At 47.5% G+C, this 22,045-nt stretch overlaps 1 protein-coding gene and 1 pseudogene across 1 annotated transcript in view; both read right to left on the reverse strand.

Annotated features, from left to right (window-relative positions):
- Nucleotides 1–22,045, reverse strand: part of LOC120989514 (disintegrin and metalloproteinase domain-containing protein 10-like) — a 257,328-nt gene that overhangs the window by 142,299 nt on the left and 92,984 nt on the right. The window lies entirely within an intron of this gene.
- On the reverse strand, nt 1,002–1,181 carry LOC120992988 (annotated as a pseudogene).

Here is a 22,045-nt window from a genome sequence, read left to right on the forward strand (position 1 = left end):
CAGTGGGCGATAAATTTGACTAAAAAAGGCCTGATGAGATGAGTTGCCTTGGGCTAAAAATGGTCCACACGCTGCTGTATTTTATCTCTGCATGCCGGATGACTTGCATGACTTATCTGCCATCAACTAGGGCTCAAGCCGCAATGTTTTAGTGCACTTTCTGCCTGGAAAACAGCGGCTGCAACAATACCTAATTTTTCTGGCATGTGTACATGCCTAATTTTTCTGGCCTCTGGTGCTGCACTGTGGCTGCAAAAAAAAAAAAAAGGCACATACATGTGTCAATTCCCCTTCGTGATCGTTACCTTGTTGTGGTGAAGGGGCTTGCGTATCACAATGAAGCGACCACCTCTATGAGTATGTTGGCAATGGCAATGTTGGCACAACCCAGATGATAAGGTCGTTGCTTCATTGTGAACAGACCAAAAGTGATCGGCTGGATAATTTTGCATAGAAAAAAACATTAATTTTCTTTGTGATCATCTAAGGTGATCATTAAAGCCTACTAAGCCAACAATGGGCCCACACTGCAGAATCATTGTTTTCTGGGTCACTTAACTGTCACTGAACTACCTCAGCACGACCATAGGCTTTGAAAAACCCCCATCACCTGCAATCTCCCAAACGTGCGCACGAGCACAGTCATCAGTACACCAAGATTGACGCATAGAGGAATAAAATTTATGTCATGAGTGTGTCAACTATTGACAACTCTTTGCGGTTGTCTAAAATCTATTCCATACACGTCCCCTGATAGGGGATGTAACAGGGATTAAACTGATAGGAATAGTACTACTTAACACACCACTCATATCTGATGGCACAGTACATTGCACGGCGCATGCGCAGTGCCCAAAATTCGAAGTAGGAGGACCAACCAAGCATCTTTTTCCATCTCCCGGTTCCTAAAATCTATTCCATACACGTCCCCTGATAGGGGACGTAACAGGGATTAAACTGATAGGAATAGTACTACTTAACATACCACTCATATTGGGATTGCACAGTACATTACATGGCGCATGCGCAGTGCCCCAAATTGGAAGTAAGAGGACCGACCAAGCATCTTTTTCCATCTCCCGGTTCCTAAAATCTATTCCATACACCGGCCCCTGATAGGGGACAAAACAGAGATTAAACTGTTAAGAACAGATTTTTTTTAATTTAAAAAAAAAAGAGGACAGCCTCTGCGGAGCTGGATATTTTTTGGCCGCGTAACTGAACGCTCATGCACAATGGCTGTAGGCTCATGCGTCCTTTTGCGGAGGTGACAAACCTGGTCAGTCAAACCCAAGGCAACATCATCGACCTCTTCCCATATGCGTATTTTCTGGAGCATGCCCTGTGAAGAGTGCTGGATCAGGCCGTAGATGAGCATGAAGAGGAAGAGTTGTGGTCACCATCACCACCAGAAGCAGCCTTGTCGTCGTCGATTGCTGGACCTGCGGCAACGCAGAGAGAGGAGTCTGAAGAAGAGGAGTCAGAGGAGGAAGGTGACTTTGAGGAGGTGGAAGACGAACCACAGCAGGCGTCCCAGGGGGCTTGTTGTCACCTTTCGGGGACCCTTGGTGTTGTACGTGGCTTGGTGGAGGAAGAGACCTTCAATGACGTCAGTGAAGACAAGGAACGGGACATGGCTAGCTTGGTATCCAACCTTGTGCAAATGGGAAGTTTGCGGTTGTGCAAATGGACTGTTTACGGTTGTTTGCGGTGCGTTAAACGGTGAGTTTGGTCTGTCAGAGTTTGGTCTGTCACTGTGAAGCGGGCATAACACTTGCACTACCTGATCGATACAACATCATACCTGATCGTATACACACACTGGATGTTTTAAAGCACGTTATTCCAAACAATTTAGGAATGTTAGGTGATTTATGCCCTTTATGGATTAAAACCCGACTCTGCGTCAACTACGTAATTTTCCATGGGAGTTTTGCCATGGATCCCCCTCCGGCATGCCACAGTCCAGGTGTTAGTCCCCTTGAAACAACTTTTCCATCACTATTGTGGCCAGAAAGAGTCCCTGTGGGTTTTAAAATTCGCTTGCCTATTGAAGTCTATGGCGGTTCGCCCGTTTGCGAAAATTCGCGTTCGCCCTGAATGCCAGCATTTCTAAATTACTTGCCTTTGAAATGCTGTCATTCCGTCTGGTGGAGACAGATAGTTTTAAAGGCCTTATGGCAGTGGCTGTCCCACAGTACGTCATGCCCAGCCGCCACTACTTTTAAAGGCGAGCCATCCCTTCCCTTCACAACCAAGTAGGGGACAAAATCAGGTGTGCACTGCGCAACGCCATCTGTGGCAAGGTGCACCTGACAGATACATGGACCAGTAAGCACGCTCAGGGCCGTTATATCTCCATAACAGCACACTGGGTAAATGGCGCATGTCCTTCCACCACCGAGTATTGCAGGGCGCTTCAGTTTGCCTACTGTTGCTTCCTCCTCCTACTCTGCTTCCTCATCCAATACCAGCTCCTCATCCGGTCAGCGTAACACCTTCACCACCAACCTCAGTACAGCCAGGGGTAAACGACAGCAGGAAGTTTTAAAACTTATTTGTTTGGGGGACAAACCCCCCACCGCGGAGGAGCTGTGTACGGGCCTTGAACAACAGACCGATGAGTGGTTTGTGACAGTCAGCCTCAAGCCCGGCCTGGTGGCGTGCGATAATGGGCGAAATCTCGTAGCAGCTCTGGGACTAGCCGGTTTGACGCACATTCCTTGCCTGGCGCATGTGCTGAACTTGGTGGTGAAGAGATTCCTTAAAAATTACCCCGACATGTCAGAGCTGCTGCATAAAGTGCGGGCCGTCTGTGCTGCAGTGTAACTTCTGCCTTCCCGCTCACCGCCTCATATGCGACATGCACACAAGGTGGAACTCCACCTTGCACATGCTGGCCAGACTATGCGAGCAGCAGCAGGCGATAGTGGAGTTTCAGCTGCAGCACGCACGGGTGAGTCGCTCGGCGGAACAGCACCACTTCACCACCAATGACTGGGCCTCCATGCGAGACCTGTGTTCCTTGTTGCGCTGTTTCGAGTACTCCACCAACATGGCCAGTGCCGATAACGCCGTTCTCAGCGTTACTATCCCACTTCTATGACTCCTTGAAAAAACGCTCCTGGCGATGATGGAAGAGGATGTGGCACAGGAGGAGGAGGAGGAAGAGGGATCATTTCGTAGGGTTTCCGGCCAGTCATTCCCAAGTAGCTCCGAGGGTGGGTTCCTACACCCACAAACCCAAGGTACACAATTGTCCAGCCAGGGCACAGTTCTGGAGGATGAGGAGGTGGAGAATGAGGAGGAGGAGATGCAGGAGGAGGAACCATGTTCACAGCAGGGTGGCACCCAGACCAGCTCATGGCCATCACTGGTTCGTGGATGGGGGGATACAGAGGACACAGACGATACACCTCCCACAGAGGACAGCTTTTCGTTGCCTCTGGGCAGCCTGGCACACATGAGCGATTACATGCTGCAGTGTCTCCGCAACGACCGCCGAGTTGCCCACACTCTAACTTGTGCTGATTTCTGGGTGGCCACGCTGCTGGATCCCCATTACAAGGACAACGTACTGTCCTTAATTCCGTCACTGGAGCGTGATCGGAAGATGCGCGAGTACAAGCGCATGCTGGTAGACGCACTGCTGGTGGCATTCCCACCTGACAGCGGGGGCACAGTGGAAGCACAAGGCGAAGGCAGAGGATGCGGAAGAGGTTGCCAACGCACCTGGGGAACTGCCAGCACCTCAGAAGGGAGGGTTAGCATGGCCGAAATGTGGAAAAGCTTTGTCAGCACGCCACAACAACCAGCACCACCAGCTGATATGGAACGTCCTAGCAGGAGACAGCATTTCACCAACATGGTGGAGCAGTATGTGTGCACACGCCTACACGTACTGAATGACGGGTCTGCCCCCTTCAGCTTCTGGGTCTCCAAATTGGACACATGGCCTGAGCTTGCCCTTTACGCCTCGGAGGTGCTGGCCTGCCCTGTAGCCAGTGTATTATCTGAACGTGTGTTTAGCACGGCAGGGGGCGTCATCACAGACAAGCGCAGCCGCCTGTCCACAGCCAACATGGACAAGCTCACGTTCATTAAAATGAACCAGGCTTGGATCCCACAAGACTTGTCTGTACCTTGTGCAGAATAGACATTTATACCACCATCAAACATACATTCTTTTACTCAAGTCAAGTGCAATGATTCTTTGTTTTATTTTTTTTTTATTTGTCCCAATATTTTGGGGGCTACCTACCATAATAAAAAAAAAATAAAAAAATTGTTGGCTACCTCCTCCTCCTCCTCCATTGCTTCCTCCACCTACAACACCACATTCACCGGCTCCTCAACCTCCGACTCAATATCCACCTCCTTCTCTGAGTTGCAGGTTAATAATTTGTAATTTTTAGTTATTTTATTTTAAGTTATTTCCCTATCCACATTTGTTTGCAGAGCAGTTGTCATGCTCTTAAGCACATTTTACTGCCTTTTACATCCCACTCGCCTTTTCAAAGACTATTTTAGAGCCATTTTAATGCAAAAAAGTGCCAATTTTAGTGCCCTAAATTGAAAAAATTCTTGTTTTCAATTGTCGGGTGACATTTTACCATTTTTGGCGTATACAAACCCCTGCTATGCCTGGGTGACAGGGGCCTAAATCTCTCAAAATCCTCTGTTCTATTGCTGGGTGACATGAACCCCCTTTTGCCGTGAATGAACCCCTGCTGTGCCTGGGTGACAGGGGCCTAAATCTCTCAAAATCCTCTGTTCTATTGCTGGGTGACAAGAACCCACTTTTGCCGTGAATTAACCCCTGCTGTGCCTGGGTGACATGGGCCTAAATCTCTCAAAATCCTCTGTTCTATTGCTGGGTGACAAGAACCCACTTTTGCCGTGAATGAACCCCTGCTGTGCCTGGGTGACATGGGCCTAAATCTCTCAAAATCCTCTGTTCTATTGCTGGGTGACAAGAACCCACTTTTGCCGTGAATGAACCCCTGCTGTGCCTGGGTGACAGGGGCCTAAATCTCTCAAAATCCTCTGTTCTATTGCTGGGTGACAAGAACCCCTTTTGCCGTGAATGAACCCCTGCTGTGCCTGGGTGACAGGGGCCTAAATCTCTCAAAATCCTCTGTTCAATTGCTGGGTGACATGAACCCCCTTTTGCCGTGAATGAACCCCTGCTGTGCCTGGGTGACAGGGGCCTAAATCTCTCAAAATCCTCTGTTCTATTGCTGGGTGACAAGAACCCACTTTTGCCGTGAATGAACCCCTGCTGTGCCTGGGTGACAGGGGCCTAAATCTCTCAAAATCCTCTGTTCTATTGCTGGGTGACAAGAACCCCCTTTTGCCGTGAATGAACCCCTGCTGTGCCTGGGTGACAGGGGCCTAAATCTTTCAAAATCCTCTGTTCTATTGCTGGGTGACATGAACCCCCTTTTGCCGTGAATGAACCCCTGCTGTGCCTGGGTGACATGGGCCTAAATCTCTCAAAATCCTCTGTTCTATTGCTGGGTGACAAGATCCCCCTTTTGCCGTGAATGAACCCCTGCTGTGCCTAGGTGACATGGGCCTCGTTCTCTCAAAATCCTCTGTTCTATTGCTGGGTGACATGAACCCCCTTTTGCCGTGAATGAACCCCTGCTCTGCATTGCTGACAGGGAACAAAATTTTGTGAAAACATCTGTTACTGATCGGAAGAGCACGCTGATGATGGCGGGGGCACAGTGGAAGCACAAGGCGAAGGCAGAGGAGGAGGAAGAGGTCGCCAACGCAGCTGGGGCACCGCCAGCACCTGAGAAGGCGGGGTTAGCATGGCCAAAATGTGGAAAATCTTTGTCAGCCTTGGAGGTGCTGACCTGCCCTGCAGCCAGTGTATAGTGTGAACGTGTGTTTAGCACGGCAGAGAGCATTATCACAGGCCACAGTCAATGTGGACAAGCTTACGTTTATTAAAATGAACCAGGCATGGATCCCACAGGACTTGTCCGTACCTTGTGCAGAATAGACATTTATACCAGCCTCAACCATCCATTCTTGTACTCAAGTGCACTTATTCTTTGTTTTATTTTGTTATATGTCCCAATATTTTGGGGGATACCCCAATTTAAAAATAAAAAATAACACAAATCAGTGTTGGCTACCTATTCCTCCTTCACCGCCGCTTCCACCTACATCGCCACGTCAACCTACACCTCCACATCCACCCATCCACCGCCTCCTCAACCTCCTACTCCTAGATCCAGATTGTTATTTTAAATTTTTCAGTATTTTATGTTATTTTAAGTCATTATCCTATCCACATTTGTTTGCAGAACAGTTGCCATGCTCTTAAGCACATTTTGATGCCTTTTGCAGCCCTCTAGCCCTTTCCAGGACTATTTTAGAGCCATTTTAGTGCCCAAAAGTTCGGGTCCCCATTGACTTCAATGGGGTTCGGGTTCGTGGTCAAGTTCGGGTCCGAACCCAAACTTTTTTTTCAAGTTCGGCTGAACTCGTCGAACCCGAACATCCAGGTGTCCGCTCAACTCTAGACATGATGATACCTAATATGTATACTCTTTTTAATTTCAGCTTTTTGAGTTTCAGCTAAAAGGGGTTGTCCGTGTTCAGAGCTGAACCCGGACATCCCTCCATTTTCACCCAGGCAGCCTCCCCGACTTGAGCATCGGAGCAGTTAATGCTCTGATGCTCTCCCTTGCCCTGCGCTAAATCACACAGGGCAAAGGCATTTTCAAGAGTTCCGGTGACGTACCGGTCTCTCCATGGGGCTGCCAGGAAGCCCGGTGACGTCACCGGCACTGATGGGCGGGCTTTAGCGCTGCCCTAGCCAGTAAAACGGCTAGGGCAGCGCTAAAGCACGCCCATCAGAGCCGGTGACGTCACCAAACAAACTGCCGGGTGGAAGTGCGGGGACCCGATGAAGATGCAGAGGTGTTTTCACCGATGCCAGCATATGTAGCAGGGGTCTGGCTGTCAGTGACTGCCGGGTCGGTGCTGCTGATCGGGCGGGCGCAGCTCTTGCACCGCCCAATCAGCTCGCTGTATATGTACGGTGCTGGTCCTTAAAGGGGTTGTCTCACCTCCCTAGTTGCTGGCTGCCTCGCTGCTCTCAGGGCCTCTCTTCTCTGCTTGCGGGGGGCGGAGCTCAAGTCTCTGATGCAAAGCAAGGCAAGCCTGGCAGGGAGGAAGTAACCCCTCCCCTTGTCTGTGTGTGCTCTCTCGAGGCTGTCAGTGGAGATTCAGCCTCAGGGAGAACTGCACAGCTGTAGAGCAGACCCTGACATCCAATGGTAAGTTGCTTGTCATGATCTGTTCTGTGTGCTGTGTAAAAGTTCCCCCTCTTGTCATCAACACACAGTTTACTAGGAGATTATGTTTCAGCCTCTGGAAGAGCAGCAGAACAGCAGAGCAGATCTTGACATCCAATGGTAAGTTGCTTGTCATGATCTGTTCTGTGTGCTGTGTAAAAGTTCCCCCTCCTGTCATCAACACACAGTTTACTCTGCCTATTTTCTATTTTCCCTGTCACTGCCTCCCTGCAATGTAGTTTTATATCCTTTATGCTCAGATGTATTGGCCCCCTCCTCCATTATTCATGTCTGTATTATGCTTCCCCCCTCCCCCACTGATCATGTCATTATTATGCTCTCCCATCCCCCTCCATTATTCATGTCTGTATTATGCTCTCCCCCTCCCCCACTAATCATGTCATTATTATGCTCTCCCATCCGTATCGAATGCCCTGTAACTGTGATAATCATCCCTGAGAGGTGGCCGGGGCCAGGAGTGAATGCGCATACGCCATTGTCTGTGAGCCCTAAATCTCTCAAAATCCTCTGTTGTATTGCTGGGTGACATGAACCCCCTTTTGCCGTGAATGAACCCCTGCTGTGCCTGGGTGACAGTGGCCTAAATCTTTCAAAATCCTCTGTTCTATTGCTGGGTGACATGAACCCCCTTTTGCCGTGAATGAACCCCTGCTGTGCCTGGGTGACAGGGGCCTAAATCTCTCAAAATCCTCTGTTCTATTGCTGGGTGACAAGAACCCACTTTTGTCGTGAATGAACCCCTGCTGTGCCTGGGTGACAGGGGCCTAAATCTCTCAAAATCCTCTGTTCTATTGCTGGGTGACAAGATCCCCCTTTTGCCGTGAATGAACCCCTGCTGTGCCTAGGTGACATGGGCCTCGTTCTCTCAAAATCCTCTGTTCTATTGCTGGGTGACATGAACCCCCTTTTGCCGTGAATGAACCCCTGCTCTGCATTGCTGACAGGGAACAAAATTTTGTGAAAACATCTGTTACTGATCGGAAGAGCACGCTGATGATGGCGGGGGCACAGTGGAAGCACAAGGCGAAGGCAGAGGAGGAGGAAGAGGTCGCCAACGCAGCTGGGGCACCGCCAGCACCTGAGAAGGCGGGGTTAGCATGGCCAAAATGTGGAAAATCTTTGTCAGCCTTGGAGGTGCTGACCTGCCCTGCAGCCAGTGTATAGTGTGAACGTGTGTTTAGCACGGCAGAGAGCATTATCACAGGCCACAGTCAATGTGGACAAGCTTACGTTTATTAAAATGAACCAGGCATGGATCCCACAGGACTTGTCCGTACCTTGTGCAGAATAGACATTTATACCAGCCTCAACCATCCATTCTTGTACTCAAGTGCACTTATTCTTTGTTTTATTTTGTTATATGTCCCAATATTTTGGGGGATACCCCAATTTAAAAATAAAAAATAACACAAATCAGTGTTGGCTACCTATTCCTCCTTCACCGCCGCTTCCACCTACATCGCCACGTCAACCTACACCTCCACATCCACCCATCCACCGCCTCCTCAACCTCCTACTCCTAGATCCAGATTGTTATTTTAAATTTTTCAGTATTTTATGTTATTTTAAGTCATTATCCTATCCACATTTGTTTGCAGAACAGTTGCCATGCTCTTAAGCACATTTTGATGCCTTTTGCAGCCCTCTAGCCCTTTCCAGGACTATTTTAGAGCCATTTTAGTGCCCAAAAGTTTGGGTCCCCATTGACTTCAATGGGGTTCGGGGTCAAGTTCGGGTCCGAACCCAAACTTTTTTTTCAAGTTCGGCTGAACTCGTCGAACCCGAACATCCAGGTGTCCGCTCAACTCTAGACATGATGATACCTAATATGTATACTCTTTTTAATTTCAGCTTTTTGAGTTTCAGCTAAAAGGGGTTGTCCGTGTTCAGAGCTGAACCCGGACATCCCTCCATTTTCACCCAGGCAGCCTCCCCGACTTGAGCATCGGAGCAGTTAATGCTCTGATGCTCTCCCTTGCCCTGCACTAAATCACACAGGGCAAAGGCATTTTCAAGAGTTCCGGTGACGTACCGGGCTCTCCATGGGGCTGCCAGGAAGCCCGGTGACGTCACCGGCACTGATGGGCGGGCTTTAGCGCTGCCCTAGCCAGTAAAACGGCTAGGGCAGCGCTAAAGCACGCCCATCAGAGCCGGTGACGTCACCAAACAAACTGCCGGGTGGAAGCTTCCGCCCAGCAGTGTGTTATGGTAAACAAAAGAGCCCGTGCCCTGCGCGATCTAGCGCAGGGCAAGGGAGTGCATTGGACCACGAGATGCTCCGATGCCAACATCAGGGAGGCTGCCTGGGTGAAAATAAGGGTATGTCCGGGTTCAGCACTGAACCCGACAACCACTTTAAGGGGCTGGATCTCACAGGCTTCCGTAGTCGGGTCCCTGTCACTGCAGTGCGGGGACCCGATGAAGATGCAGAGGTGTTTTCACCGATGCCAGCATATGTAGCAGGGGTCTGGCTGTCAGTGACTGCCGGGTCGGTGCTGCTGATCGGGCGGGCGCAGCTCTTGCACCGCCCAATCAGCTCGCTGTATATGTACGGTGCTGGTCCTTAAAGGGGTTGTCTCACCTCCCTAGTTGCTGGCTGCCTCGCTGCTCTCAGGGCCTCTCTTCTCTGCTTGCGGGGGGCGGAGCTCAAGTCTCTGATGCAAAGCAAGGCAAGCTTGGCAGGGAGGAAGTAACCCCTCCCCTTGTCTGTGTGTGCTCGCTCTCGAGGCTGTCAGTGGAGATTCAGCCTCAGGGAGAACTGCACAGCTGTAGAGCAGACCGTGACATCCAATGGTAAGTTGCTTGTCACGATCTGTTCTGTGTGATGTGTAAAAGTTCCCCCTCTTGTCATCAACACACAGTTTACTAGGAGATTATGTTTCAGCCTCTGGAAGAGCAGCAGAACAGCAGAGCAGATCGTGACATCCAATGGTAAGTTGCTTGTCATGATCTGTTCTGTGTGCTGTGTAAAAGTTCCCCCTCCTGTCATCAACACACAGTTTACTCTGCCTATTTTCTATTTTCCCTGTCACTGCCTCCCTGCAATGTAGTTTTATGTCCTTTATGCTCAGATGTATTGGCCCCCTCCTCCATTATTCATGTCTTTATTATGCTTCCCCCCTCCCCCACTGATCATGTTATTATTATGCTCTCCCATCCCCCTCCATTATTCATGTCTGTATTATGCTCTCCCCCTCCCCCACTGATCATGTCATTATTATGCTCTCCCATCCGTATCGAATGCCCTGTAACTGTGATAATCATCCCTGAGAGGTGGCCGGGGCCAGGAGTGAATGCGCATACGCCATTGTCTGTGCGCGCTCGCTCCCGTGAAACCCGGCCACCTCGGCAGCCGGCGAGGAGCAGAAGACTCGGCGGCAACAGCGCTTGTGCGGCCACCGCTACTAACATAGTAGAGGTGGCCGTAACCCCTAGAGACCAGCATGTAAAATCAGGGTATAAATATGTCAATAACAGGATTTACGGTACATCCTGTTTAGATAATATAAATATATTGAAGAAATGGGAAGGAATAGACTGAAAGGGGATCATGAAGGTGAGACAACCCCTTTAAGTCATGTCCACCAGCGCTGTACATGTACGGCGCGGGTCCTTGAGGGGTTACTATTAGAACACTTCCAAAAATTGTCCCTTATCAGGGGCAGACAGTGTTTGAAGGCACACACAATGTATTGTTGGGACCGAACGTCCAAAAATTATGCCTCAAGGGGAGGGGGGCAGATCCTTGCCTCTGTTTACAGGCACAAGTGTTAATTGTCAGAAGGAAGAGTGGCTTGTTCTCAAACTGGATACTTTCTCGTCTGTAATTGAGAGCAGCAGCAGTACAGTGTGGATATGGAAAAGGTAGGGTAATTAGAGCATGTGGCCAAAATAGTAGCGGTAGCAGTAGCAGCAAAAATGAAACAGACAAGGCAGTATATGTGTGTGCAGCTGTTTAAGGGTGGTAGTAGTAGTAGTATTGGCAGCTGTATAGCAGTAATCGTAGTGACTAGAGTTGAGCGGACACCTGGATGTTCAGGTTAGACTGGTTCAGCCGAACTTCACAAAAAAGTTCGAGTTCGGGACCCGAACTTGACCCCAAACCCGAACCCCATTGAAGTCAATGGGGACCCGAACTTTGGAGCACTAAAATGGCTCTAAAAAAGTCATGGAAAGGGCTAGAGGGCTGCAAATGGCAGCAAAATGTTGTTAAGAGCATGGCAAGTGCTCTGCAAGCAAATGTGGATAGGGAAATTACTTAAAATATTATAAAATACGTAAAAGTAAAAAAATAATAATCTTGATCTAGGAGGAAGAAGTCCATATGGAGTAGGAGGTTGAAGAGCCGGTGGATGTGGCGGTGTAGGTGGAAGCGGCGGTGGAGGAGGAGGAGGTAGCCAACACTGTTTTTTTGTTTTACTTTTTTTTTATTGATTTTTTTGTTTCAATTAGGGTACACCCCAAAACATTGGGAAATATAATCTGTGATAACCCCCTCCATCCGTGCTAAACAAACGTTCAGACAATACACTGGCTGCAGGGCAGGCCAGCACCACCAAGGCGTAAAGGGCAAGCTCAGGCCATGTGCCCAATTTGGAGACCCAGGAGTTGAAGGGGGCAGACCCATCAGTCAGTACGTGTAGGCGTGTGCACACATACTGCTCCACCATGTCGCACGTCCGCGTGACATCCACGATTAGAGAAGGCCTTGCGGTTCGCCCGGTGGTCGGTTCGCGGCGAACTTTGCGTGTTTGCGATTCGCCGAACATGTGAACATATGGCGATATTCGCGCCCGCCATATTCTTTTACATTGTGAAGAACTTTGACCCATGACACATCCATCAGGTGGTACAGGACAGCCAATTCAAAAGTTTCAGCACATGGACATACCCCCTACCTTATAAATAAACCTGATCTGGCTGCCATTTTCTATTCAGTGTTTTGTCAGTGTAGGGAGAGGTTGCTGTGTGGAGCAGGGACAGGCTAATAGGGCCACAAAAGTCCTTTTAAGGACTGGTATAGGTGTGCTATAGATAGGTGTGATACACAGAGGTGTGCGATATACATATAATATACAGTCCTGATCAAAAGTTTAAGACCACTTGAAAAATGGCAAAAAATCATATTTAGCATGGCTGGATCTTAACAAGGTTCCAAGTAGAGCTTCAATATGCAACAAGAAGAAATGGGAATGAGACAAAACATTTTTTGAGCATTCAATTTAATGAAAACAACGAATAAACTGAAGCAGGCTGTTTTTCAGCTGATCAAAAGTTTAGGACCACACCTCCAAAAAAAACTAAACTCCCCCAAAACAGAAATCCAACTTCCAAACATGAACTCAGTAATGAGTAGCTCCGCCGTTATTGTTTATCACTTCAAAAATTTGTTTCGGCATGATTAATGAAAGCGTTTCCATGAGGTGAGTGGGAATATTTCTCCAAGTGGTGAAGATGGCCGCACGAAGGCCATCTACTGTCTGGAACTGTTGTCCATTTTTGTAAACTTCCCTTGCCATCCATTCCCACAGGTTCCCAATTGGATTTAGATCAGGGGAACACGCAGGATAGGCCAAAAGAGGGATGTTATTCTCCTGGAAGAAGTCCCTTGTCCTGCGTGCATTGTGTATTGTAGCATTGTCCTGTTGAAAAACCCAGTCGTTACCACACAGACGAGGGCCCTCAGTCATGAGGAATGCTCTCTGCAACATCTCGACATAGCCAGCGGCCGTTTGACGCCCCTGCACTTCCTGAAGCTCCATTGTTCCACTGAAGGAAAAAGCACCCCAGACGATTATGGCGCCCCCTCCACTGTGGCACGTAGAAAACATCTCAGGTGGGATCTGCTTGTCATGCCAGTAACGTTGGAAACCATCAGGACCATCAAGGTTAAATTTTTTCTCATCAGAGAATAAATATTTCTTCCACCCTTCAGTCTCAGATGCCGTCTGATGGTTATGGGGCTGCAGTCAGCACCAGTAAGGGCCTTAATTTGGGTCGAGGATCGTCCAGTGTCTTGACGGAAAGCCAATTGGTTCCTCCGGCTCAGTGCTGATGAAATTTTTTTGGGTTTTCCACTTGACTTTTTTGTTCCATAAACCTCAGGATCATTTAAGAAATTCCAAATGACTTACTGCGTCCCACCTCAGCAGCGATGGCGCGCTGTGAGAGACCCTGCTTATGCAGTTCAACAACCCGACCACGTTCAAAAAGGGAGAGTTTTTTTGCCTTTGCCATCACAACGTGTGACTACTGACTACCTGACAGAAAATGACAATGAATCCACATCTTTGCACAGATTTGGCCTTTTAACCCCTTAAGGACACATGACGTACCGGTACGGCATGTTTCCCGAGTCGTTAAGGACACATGACGTACCGGTACGTTATGGCTTTAAATCGCGATGCCGGCGCCGCGGGGGTTAATCGGAACGGGATGCCAGCTGAAATCATTCAGCCGGCATCCTGTAACAACGCCAGGGGGGGTCATTTGACCCCCCGTATCGGCGATCGCAGAAAACCACAGGTCAATTCAGACCTGCGGTTTGCTGCGTTTCCGGTCCATTCGGGTCTCCGGTGACCCGATGAACCGGAAAAAGACTGCGATCGGTGGCGTGATTATACACCACCAATCGCAGTCTGAAGATTTGAAGAGGCGGTGCTGGCCCTGGTGCTGAACGAACGCTGCTGTCCAGGGTGCTGATTGGTGCAGGGGAGAGAGGCGCGAGATTCAAACTTCCTGCGCTCCTCTCTCCCCTCCTCTTCCTTTTCTGCACGAGCACCCTGCAGCACCGTCCAGCACCAGCTCCTGAGTCCCCCTAATCGCCATCCATCACCCTCCTGCACCCATCACCCTCCAGGTAGGTTAGGGTCAGTGAGGGAGAGGCACCGTTAGGCAGGGATAGAAGGGAAAAGTAAAAAAAAAAAAAAAAAAGCACATTTATTCTAAACTTTTTTGTTTTGCGAACACCCGCACCCGTGCCCCCACACACACGCACATAGAATAAAGGTTTACACACACGCACATACACACGCACACACACATACCCATGGCCCGCCGGATGTTCTCGGTGGAGGAGGCATACGCCCAGATTGCCTCCGACTCCGAGAGCCCCAGTGAGGATGAGGATGACCCCACGTTCCTTTTGTCACCCGCATCCTCCTCATCATCATCTGATGACGATGAGTCCCCAAGGCGGCGGAGACGCCGCCAGGCGGAGCCAGGGGCCCCACAGGCTAGGGATCCTGTGGCCCACCCTAGTACGAGCCGCCCTGGGGTTCGTACTGGTTTCCCGGCCAACCAAATAAGCCCACCGGAGCCCCTTGCCGATGAACTTAGCTGGTGTCCCCCAGTGGACTTTGAGCCCGAGATTCCGGATTTTGCTGGCAATCCAGGAATCCAGATTCCCACAGTGGGGTTTACTGAAATTGACTTTTTTCTTTTTTTTTTCCAGTAACCCACTGGTGAATCTGATGGTGGAGCAGACGAATCTGTACGCCCAACAGTTCGTTGCTCAAAACCCGGGCTCATTTTTGGCTAGACCCGGTGGCTGGACACCGGTCAGTGCAGCCGAGATGAGGACATTTTGGGGCCTCGTGCTGCATATGAGTCTAGTGCAAAAACCCAGTGTCAGGCAATACTGGAGTGGGGACATCCTCTACCAGACCCCACTCTACAGTACGGCCATGACACGCTCCCGGTTTGAGGCCATCCGGAAATGTCTGCATTATTCCGATAATGCATCATGTCCCCCCCGAGGTGATCCTGCCTATGACCGGCTGTATAAGATATGGCCGGTCATCGATCACTTTGGGGCCAAATTTCAGCAGGCCTACGTACCTGGAAGGGAGGTCGCGGTTGATGAGTCTCTCGTTGCGTTCAAGGGGAGACTCAGTTTCCGCCAATACATTCCCACAAAGCGGGCGAGGTATGGCGTGAAGCTATACAAAATTTGTGAGAGTACCTCAGGGTACACTTACAAATTTTGTGTGAACAAGGGGCGAGATTCCCGTATTCAACCCCCAGAATGTCCCCCCACTCTGGGTGTTACCGGGAAACTCGTGTGGGACCTTATGTACCCACTGCTGGATAAGGGTTACCACTTGTACGTGGATAACTTTTATACCAGCATTCCCTTGTTCAGGTCCCTTGCCGCCAGATCCACGTTCGCTTGTGGGACCGTGCGGAAAAATCAACGCGGCCTCCCTGCCCACCCCCTCCAGGTACCTATCCCCAGGGGTGAGACCCGTGCCCTTACCAGTGGAAACCTGTTGCTGGTCAGGTATAAGGACAAGAGGGATGTCCTTATGCTGTCCACAATCCACGGTAACAGCACCACCCCGGTCTCTGTGCGAGGTACCGCGACAACGGTCCTCAAGCCCGATTGTATCGTCGACTACAATCGGTATATGGGAGGAGTTGATCTCTCTGATCAAGTCCTCAAGCCATATAACGCCATGCGCAAAACCCGGGCATGGTACAAAAAAGTTGCAGTCTACTTGGTACAGGTTGCCATGTACAACTCTTTTGTACTATCCCGAAGCGCTGGCAGCACAGGGACATTCCTCCAATTCTATGAGGCAGTCCTCAAAGACCTGATCTTTTCGGACCGGGAAAGAGCAGGCCGGAGTTCCTCGGGAATTGGAGGCGCCCGGATCGTCCCTGGCCAACATTTTCCAGGTGTGGTCCCCCATACTGGGAAGAAGGGACGAACCCAAAAAAGATGCAGAGTGTGTCACAAGAGGGGGATACGGAAGGACATCACTACTCAATGTGACACTTGCCCCGATCATCCGGGCCTCTGCGTTATCGATTGCTTCAGGGAGTATCACACTTCCATGGAGTACTACATTTTTATAATCCCCAACAGTCCCCTAGAGAACATAAAAAACTATGTCTCTCAGACTTTGGAGACACAGAAACAATTTTTTTCCCCAAAAAAATATTAGTTTTAGTGCAGGCATCCTCAAACTGTGGCCCTCCAGACGTTGTAAAACTATAACTCCCAGCATGCCCAGACAACCTACAGCCATCAGCAGGGCATGGTGGGAATTGTAGTTTTACAACATCTGGAGGGCCGCAGTTTTAGGATGCCTGCTTATTGTTTCCAAAGTCTGAGAGCCATGCATATTGGGCATCGCCACGTCCGTAAAAATCTTCTCTATAAAAGTAACATGTAACCCAACCCCCCCGGATGAACAGCGTTAAAAAAAGTGTAAAAAAAATCGCATTTTTGGACACCTAACATCACAAAAAAGTGTAATAGCGAGCGAACAAAATGTCATATGCACCCCCAATTAGTGCCAATAAAACCGCCATCTCATCCCGCAAAAAATAATCTCCTAAATTAGATAGTCGCCCAACTAAAAAATAATAATTTTTGCTCCCAGGCTATGGAGATACAAAAATAATTTTTTTGGGTTCCTAAAATGATAATGTAGTGTAAAATCTAAATAACTTCTAAAATGCAGACATATTAGGTATCTCCGGGTTCGTAAGAATCTGCCCTATAAAAATAACATTTGACAAAACCCCTCGGATGAACAGCGTTAAAAATATAAAATAAAAACAGTGCCAAAACACCAATTTTTGTCCAAAATTTCCATTTGAATCCTTTTTTCCGGTAATAAAGCAAGGGTTAACAGCCAAACAAAACTCAATATTTATGGCCCTGATTCTGTAGTTTGCAGAAACACCCCATATGTGGTCGTAAATGGCTATATAGCCACACGGCAGGGCATAGAACGAAGGGAACAACATATGGTTTCTGGAAGGCAGATTTTGATGGACAGTTTGTTTTTACACCATGTCCCATTAGAAGCCCCCCCTGATGTAGCCTAGACTAGAAACTCCAAAAAAGTGACCCAATCTAAGAAACTACACCCCTCAAGGTATTCAAAAGTTACTTTACAAACTTTGTTAACCCTTTAGGTGTTCCACAAAACTAAATAGCGAATGTAGAAACAATTTTAGAATTTAAATTTTTTGTTACCTTGCCTCAAAAAAGTGTAATATAGAGCAACCAAAAATCATATTTACCCCTAAAATAGTCCCAAAACAACAACCACCTTATCCCATAGTTTCCTAGATGGGGTCACTTTTATGGAGTTTCTACTCTACGGGTGCATCAGGGGGCTTGAAAGGGTACATGGTGTAAATAAACCAGTCCAGCAAAATCTGCCTTCCAAAAACCATATGGTGTTCCCCTTCTTCTATGTACAGCCGTTTAGCCAAATAGTAGTTTACTACCATATATGGGGTGTTTCTGCAAACTACAGAATCAGGGCAACCTATTTTGAGTTTTGTTTGGCTGTTAACCCATTTTTCTCAGTAATAAAGTAAGGGTTAAAATGGAAAATTTTCCAAAAAATAGAAACTCCAAAATTGTTTCTCCATCTGCCATTAACTCTTGTGGAACACCTAAAGGGTTAACAAAATTTGTAAACCCAGTTTTGAATACCTTGAGGGGTGTACTTTCTTAGATGGAGTCACTTTTTAGAAATTTCTATTCTAGGGGTGCAACGGGGGGCTTCAAATGGGACATGGTATAAACAAAACCAGTCCTGCAAAATCTGCCTTCCAAAACCCATATGGCGTTCCCCTATTTCTATGTGCTCCCGTTTGGCCAAATAGTAGTTTACGACCACATATGGGGTGTTTTTGCAAACTACAGAATCAGGGCAACCCATATTGAGTTTCGTTTGGCTGTTAACCCTTACTTTATTGCAGAAAAAAAAGGGTTAAAATGGAAAATTTTCCAAAAAATAGAAATTTCTAAATTGTTTCTCCGTCTGCCATTAACTCTTGTGGAACACCTAAAGGGTTAACAAAGTTTTTAAACCCAGTTTTGAATACCTTGAGGGGTGTACTTTCTTAGATGGAGTCACTTTTTTGGAATTTCTATTCTAGGGGTGCAAGGGGGGGGGCTTGAAATGGGACATGGTATAAACAAAACCAGTCCTGCAAAATCTGCCTTGCAAAACCCATATGGTGTTCCCCTCCTTCTATGTCCTCCCGTTTGGCCAAACAGTAGTTTACGACCACATATGGGGTGTTTCTGCAAACTACAGAATTAGGGCAACCCATTTTGAGTTTTGTTTGGCAGTTAACCTTTGTTTTTTTCCAGGAAAAAATTGATTACATTGGAAAATTTTCCAAAAAAATCTAAATTCTTAAAATTTATTGGGTGGTTTCTATTATGTAAGCCTCACAAAGTGACTTCAAACCTGAACTGGTCCATAAAAATTGGGATTTTGAAGATTTCTGAAAAATTTCATAATTTGCTTCTAAACTTCTAAGCCTTGTAACATCCCCAAAAAATAAAATATCATTCCCAAAATGCTACAAACATGAAGTAGACATATGGGGAATGTAAAGTCATCACAATTTTTGGGGGTATTACTATGTATTACAGAAGTAGAGAAACTGAAACCTTGAAATTTGCGCATTTTTCCAAATTTTTGGTAAATATGGTATTTTTTATGCAAAAAAATTAACTTTTTTGACCCAATTTTAGCAGTGTCATGAAGTACAATATGTGACGAAAAAACAATCTCAGAACGGCCTGGGTAAGTCAAAGCGTTTTAAAGTTATCAGCACTTAAAGTGACACTGGTCAGATTTGCAAAAAATGGCCTGGTCCTTAAGGTGAAATAGGGCTGTGTCCTTAAGGGGTTAAAGGCATGTGGTCCTAAAATTTTGATCAGCTGAAAAACAGCCTGTTTCAGTTTATTCGTTGTTTTCATTAAATTGAATGCTCAAAAAATGTTTTGTCTCACTCCCATTTCTTCTTGTTGCATGTTAAAGCTCTACTTGGAACCTTGTTAAGATCCAGCCATGCTAAATATGATTTTTTGCCATTTTTCAAGTAGCCTTAAACTTTTGATCAGGACTGTACTTTTATAATGAGTCACAGAGAAGCGGAAGGCTGAGTGAGCCGCTCAACTAAGTCTGGTGTGTTCTTTGACGTAATCGCACGCACCTTCTGCAACTTCCCACTTAGGCTCCGGCTTGGTGCTCCTGCCCTACCCCTACCACCCCTGCGGAAGGGCCTGCCTCTTCCTCTGCCTGTCATTTTTTAAATGACCCTGTGACAAAAGTCTCTAGAGAAGCGCAGTGTTTGTGGAAGAAGGTATATAACACCCCGCTTCAATCAGTCGTTTTGGGGGGTAACTGGTATATCACACCAGTTATAATAATTTTTTCCAGTATCGTTTGTCACTGTGTGTAGCAGAGGGAACGCAGCAAAACAGCAAACAAATGCTGCAGTACCCAAATACACTATAAAGAAAGTATATTGGTATATAACACCCCGCTTCAATCTGTCGTTTTGGGGGGTAACTGATAGTGATGGATGAACATCTGCCGGGACGGTTCGCGAACGCGATCGGGTCCCATTCATTTTAATGGCAGGCGAACCTGAAAAACCTTCAGCTCAAATTTGCAGCCAAGAAATAATTACTAGAAGTGCACAAATAGTCCCACAACATGGACAGTGACATACCAGATGTATTATTCGAATTTGTAATCTCCATTCATAATTTTTTTCAATGCGAAATATTGGTAATATAATTTTCGCGTACGCGCATGTGCAAATGCATTATACAGTACCCAAATGCACTATAAAGAAAGTATATTGGTATATAACACCCCGCTTCAATCAGTTATTTTGGGGGGCAACTGGTAAATCACACCAGTAGAAATGATTTGTTACAATAACGCTTGTCCCTCTATATACCTGCAGTATCGCAGCAGAACCGCACACAACTGCCGCACAATACAAATGCACTGTAATATACTTTCTAAAATAGAAAGTATATTATAACATTGTACAAGGAAGGCAATCCATTAGAATATACATAAAGATAAAACGTAACCTTTAATAATACTATGAGGGTCCATTCACAAGTCCGTAAGTGTTTTTGCGGATCCACAAAACACGGACACCGGCAATGTGCAATCCGCAATTTGAAGACCGCACATCACCGGCACTATAATAGAAAATGCCTAATCTTGTCTGCAATTGCGGACAAGAATAGGACATGTTCTATTTTTTTTGCGGAAACGGAAGCACGGATGCGGAAGTGCGGATACGCAAATGCGGATGCGGACAGCACATTCAGGCCCCATTGAAAATGAATGGGTCTGCATTTTATGCGCCTACCATGGTGATCACGGGTGGCGGGAATATCAGGGTTCCAGGCCGGAAAGGGAGCCTGAGAAAGGGATACCACATCCAAGGGAGGTCAATGGATGAAATTAAATGTAATCGAGCGGAAATGTGGGACAAAGTATTGAAGCATAAGCTTCCAAGTTAAGGAGAGGGCACGCAGCAATTACCCACTACCGACTCGGGGAGGTAGTGACGATAAATAACAATACATGACTTGAATTATTAATTAAAAATTACAGGGAATGTCACTACGGTATTTTGGATTAGGAAACGTTAGACAGGAGAGGCCCTGCTGACGTTATGTTGACTCTAGATAACTTCTGCCTGATTGCACGTCCTTGTGACGTCCACCATCCATTTGGATATCTTCTCTATCAACTTTCGAAGTTCTTTTCTGAGCCTACCATGTTGATCATGGTTATCGGCGAATCAGGGTTCCACGCCGGAGAGGGAGCGTGAGAAAGAGAGACCACATCCAAGGGAGGTTAATTGTTTCAAATTAAATATGATAGAGCGTAAATGTGGGACAAACTATTGAAGCGCAAATGTGGGACAACTTGTTAAAGTTTAAGCATTCAATGAAAGGAGGTGGCGGGCATTAATTAAAGAAGAATTTCTGAAATTTAATTCCCTGTCACCTATGCAGAGAAGGTGTTTCTACCTGGCAAAATTAGTAAAATGTCACCTGACAATATAACAGACGATTTTTTGAAATTTATGTTCCTGTCACCTATGCAGAGGTGCACCCGTGACGTCCACCATCCATTTGGATATCTTCTCTATCAACTTTCGAAGTTCTTTTCTAAGCCTACCATGTTGATCACGGTTATCGGCTAATCAGGGTTCCATGCCAGAGAGGGAGCGTGAGAAAGGAAGACCTCATCCAAGGGAGGTCAATGTGTAACGGGGTTCCGAAGGTGCACTCGGTCCCCCATTAGCCGCAGACCTGCTGCTTAGCTTCGGGAACGAGGATCTGTGTTTTACCTCGTTCCCAGGGCGGCTTTACTAGCTGGGTGGCTCCCTGCTGCTAAGTCTGCCTTGAGCGCCAAGCTGATCACTCGGTGCTCGACTGGTTGGTCTGTCGGTCATGTGACGCTGGCCGCGTCACATGACCCTCACTCCCCACTATAAATACAGGCAGCCTGCTGGCTATAGGTTGCCTGTTAATTTAGGTTCCACCTGTGATTTGGTCTTTCCTGGCGTACTTACCTCCTGCTGAATTCCTGACGATCCTCTGCCTGCTCCTTGTGTACTTTGCTGCTCTCCTGGTATTCTGACCCCGGCCTCCTCCTGACGATCTTCTGCTGACTCCTTTGGTACTTCACGTCTCTCCTGGTATTTATGACCCCGGCTTCTCCTGACAATTCTCTGCTTGCTCCATTTGTAATTTGTAGCTTTCCTGGTATTGACTCGGTCCGTTCACGTCCTGTTGTTTGTCTGTCTGTCATCCCTGCACTTATTCCAAGTTAGGGATTGCCGTCCATTTGTCCCCTGTCATTAGGACTCGCGAGGCAAGTAGGCAGGGCCGGGGGTAAGGG

The sequence above is a fragment of the Bufo bufo genome, chromosome 2 (genome assembly GCF_905171765.1).
Source record: "Bufo bufo chromosome 2, aBufBuf1.1, whole genome shotgun sequence".
Classification (NCBI taxonomy): Eukaryota; Metazoa; Chordata; class Amphibia; order Anura; family Bufonidae; genus Bufo; species Bufo bufo.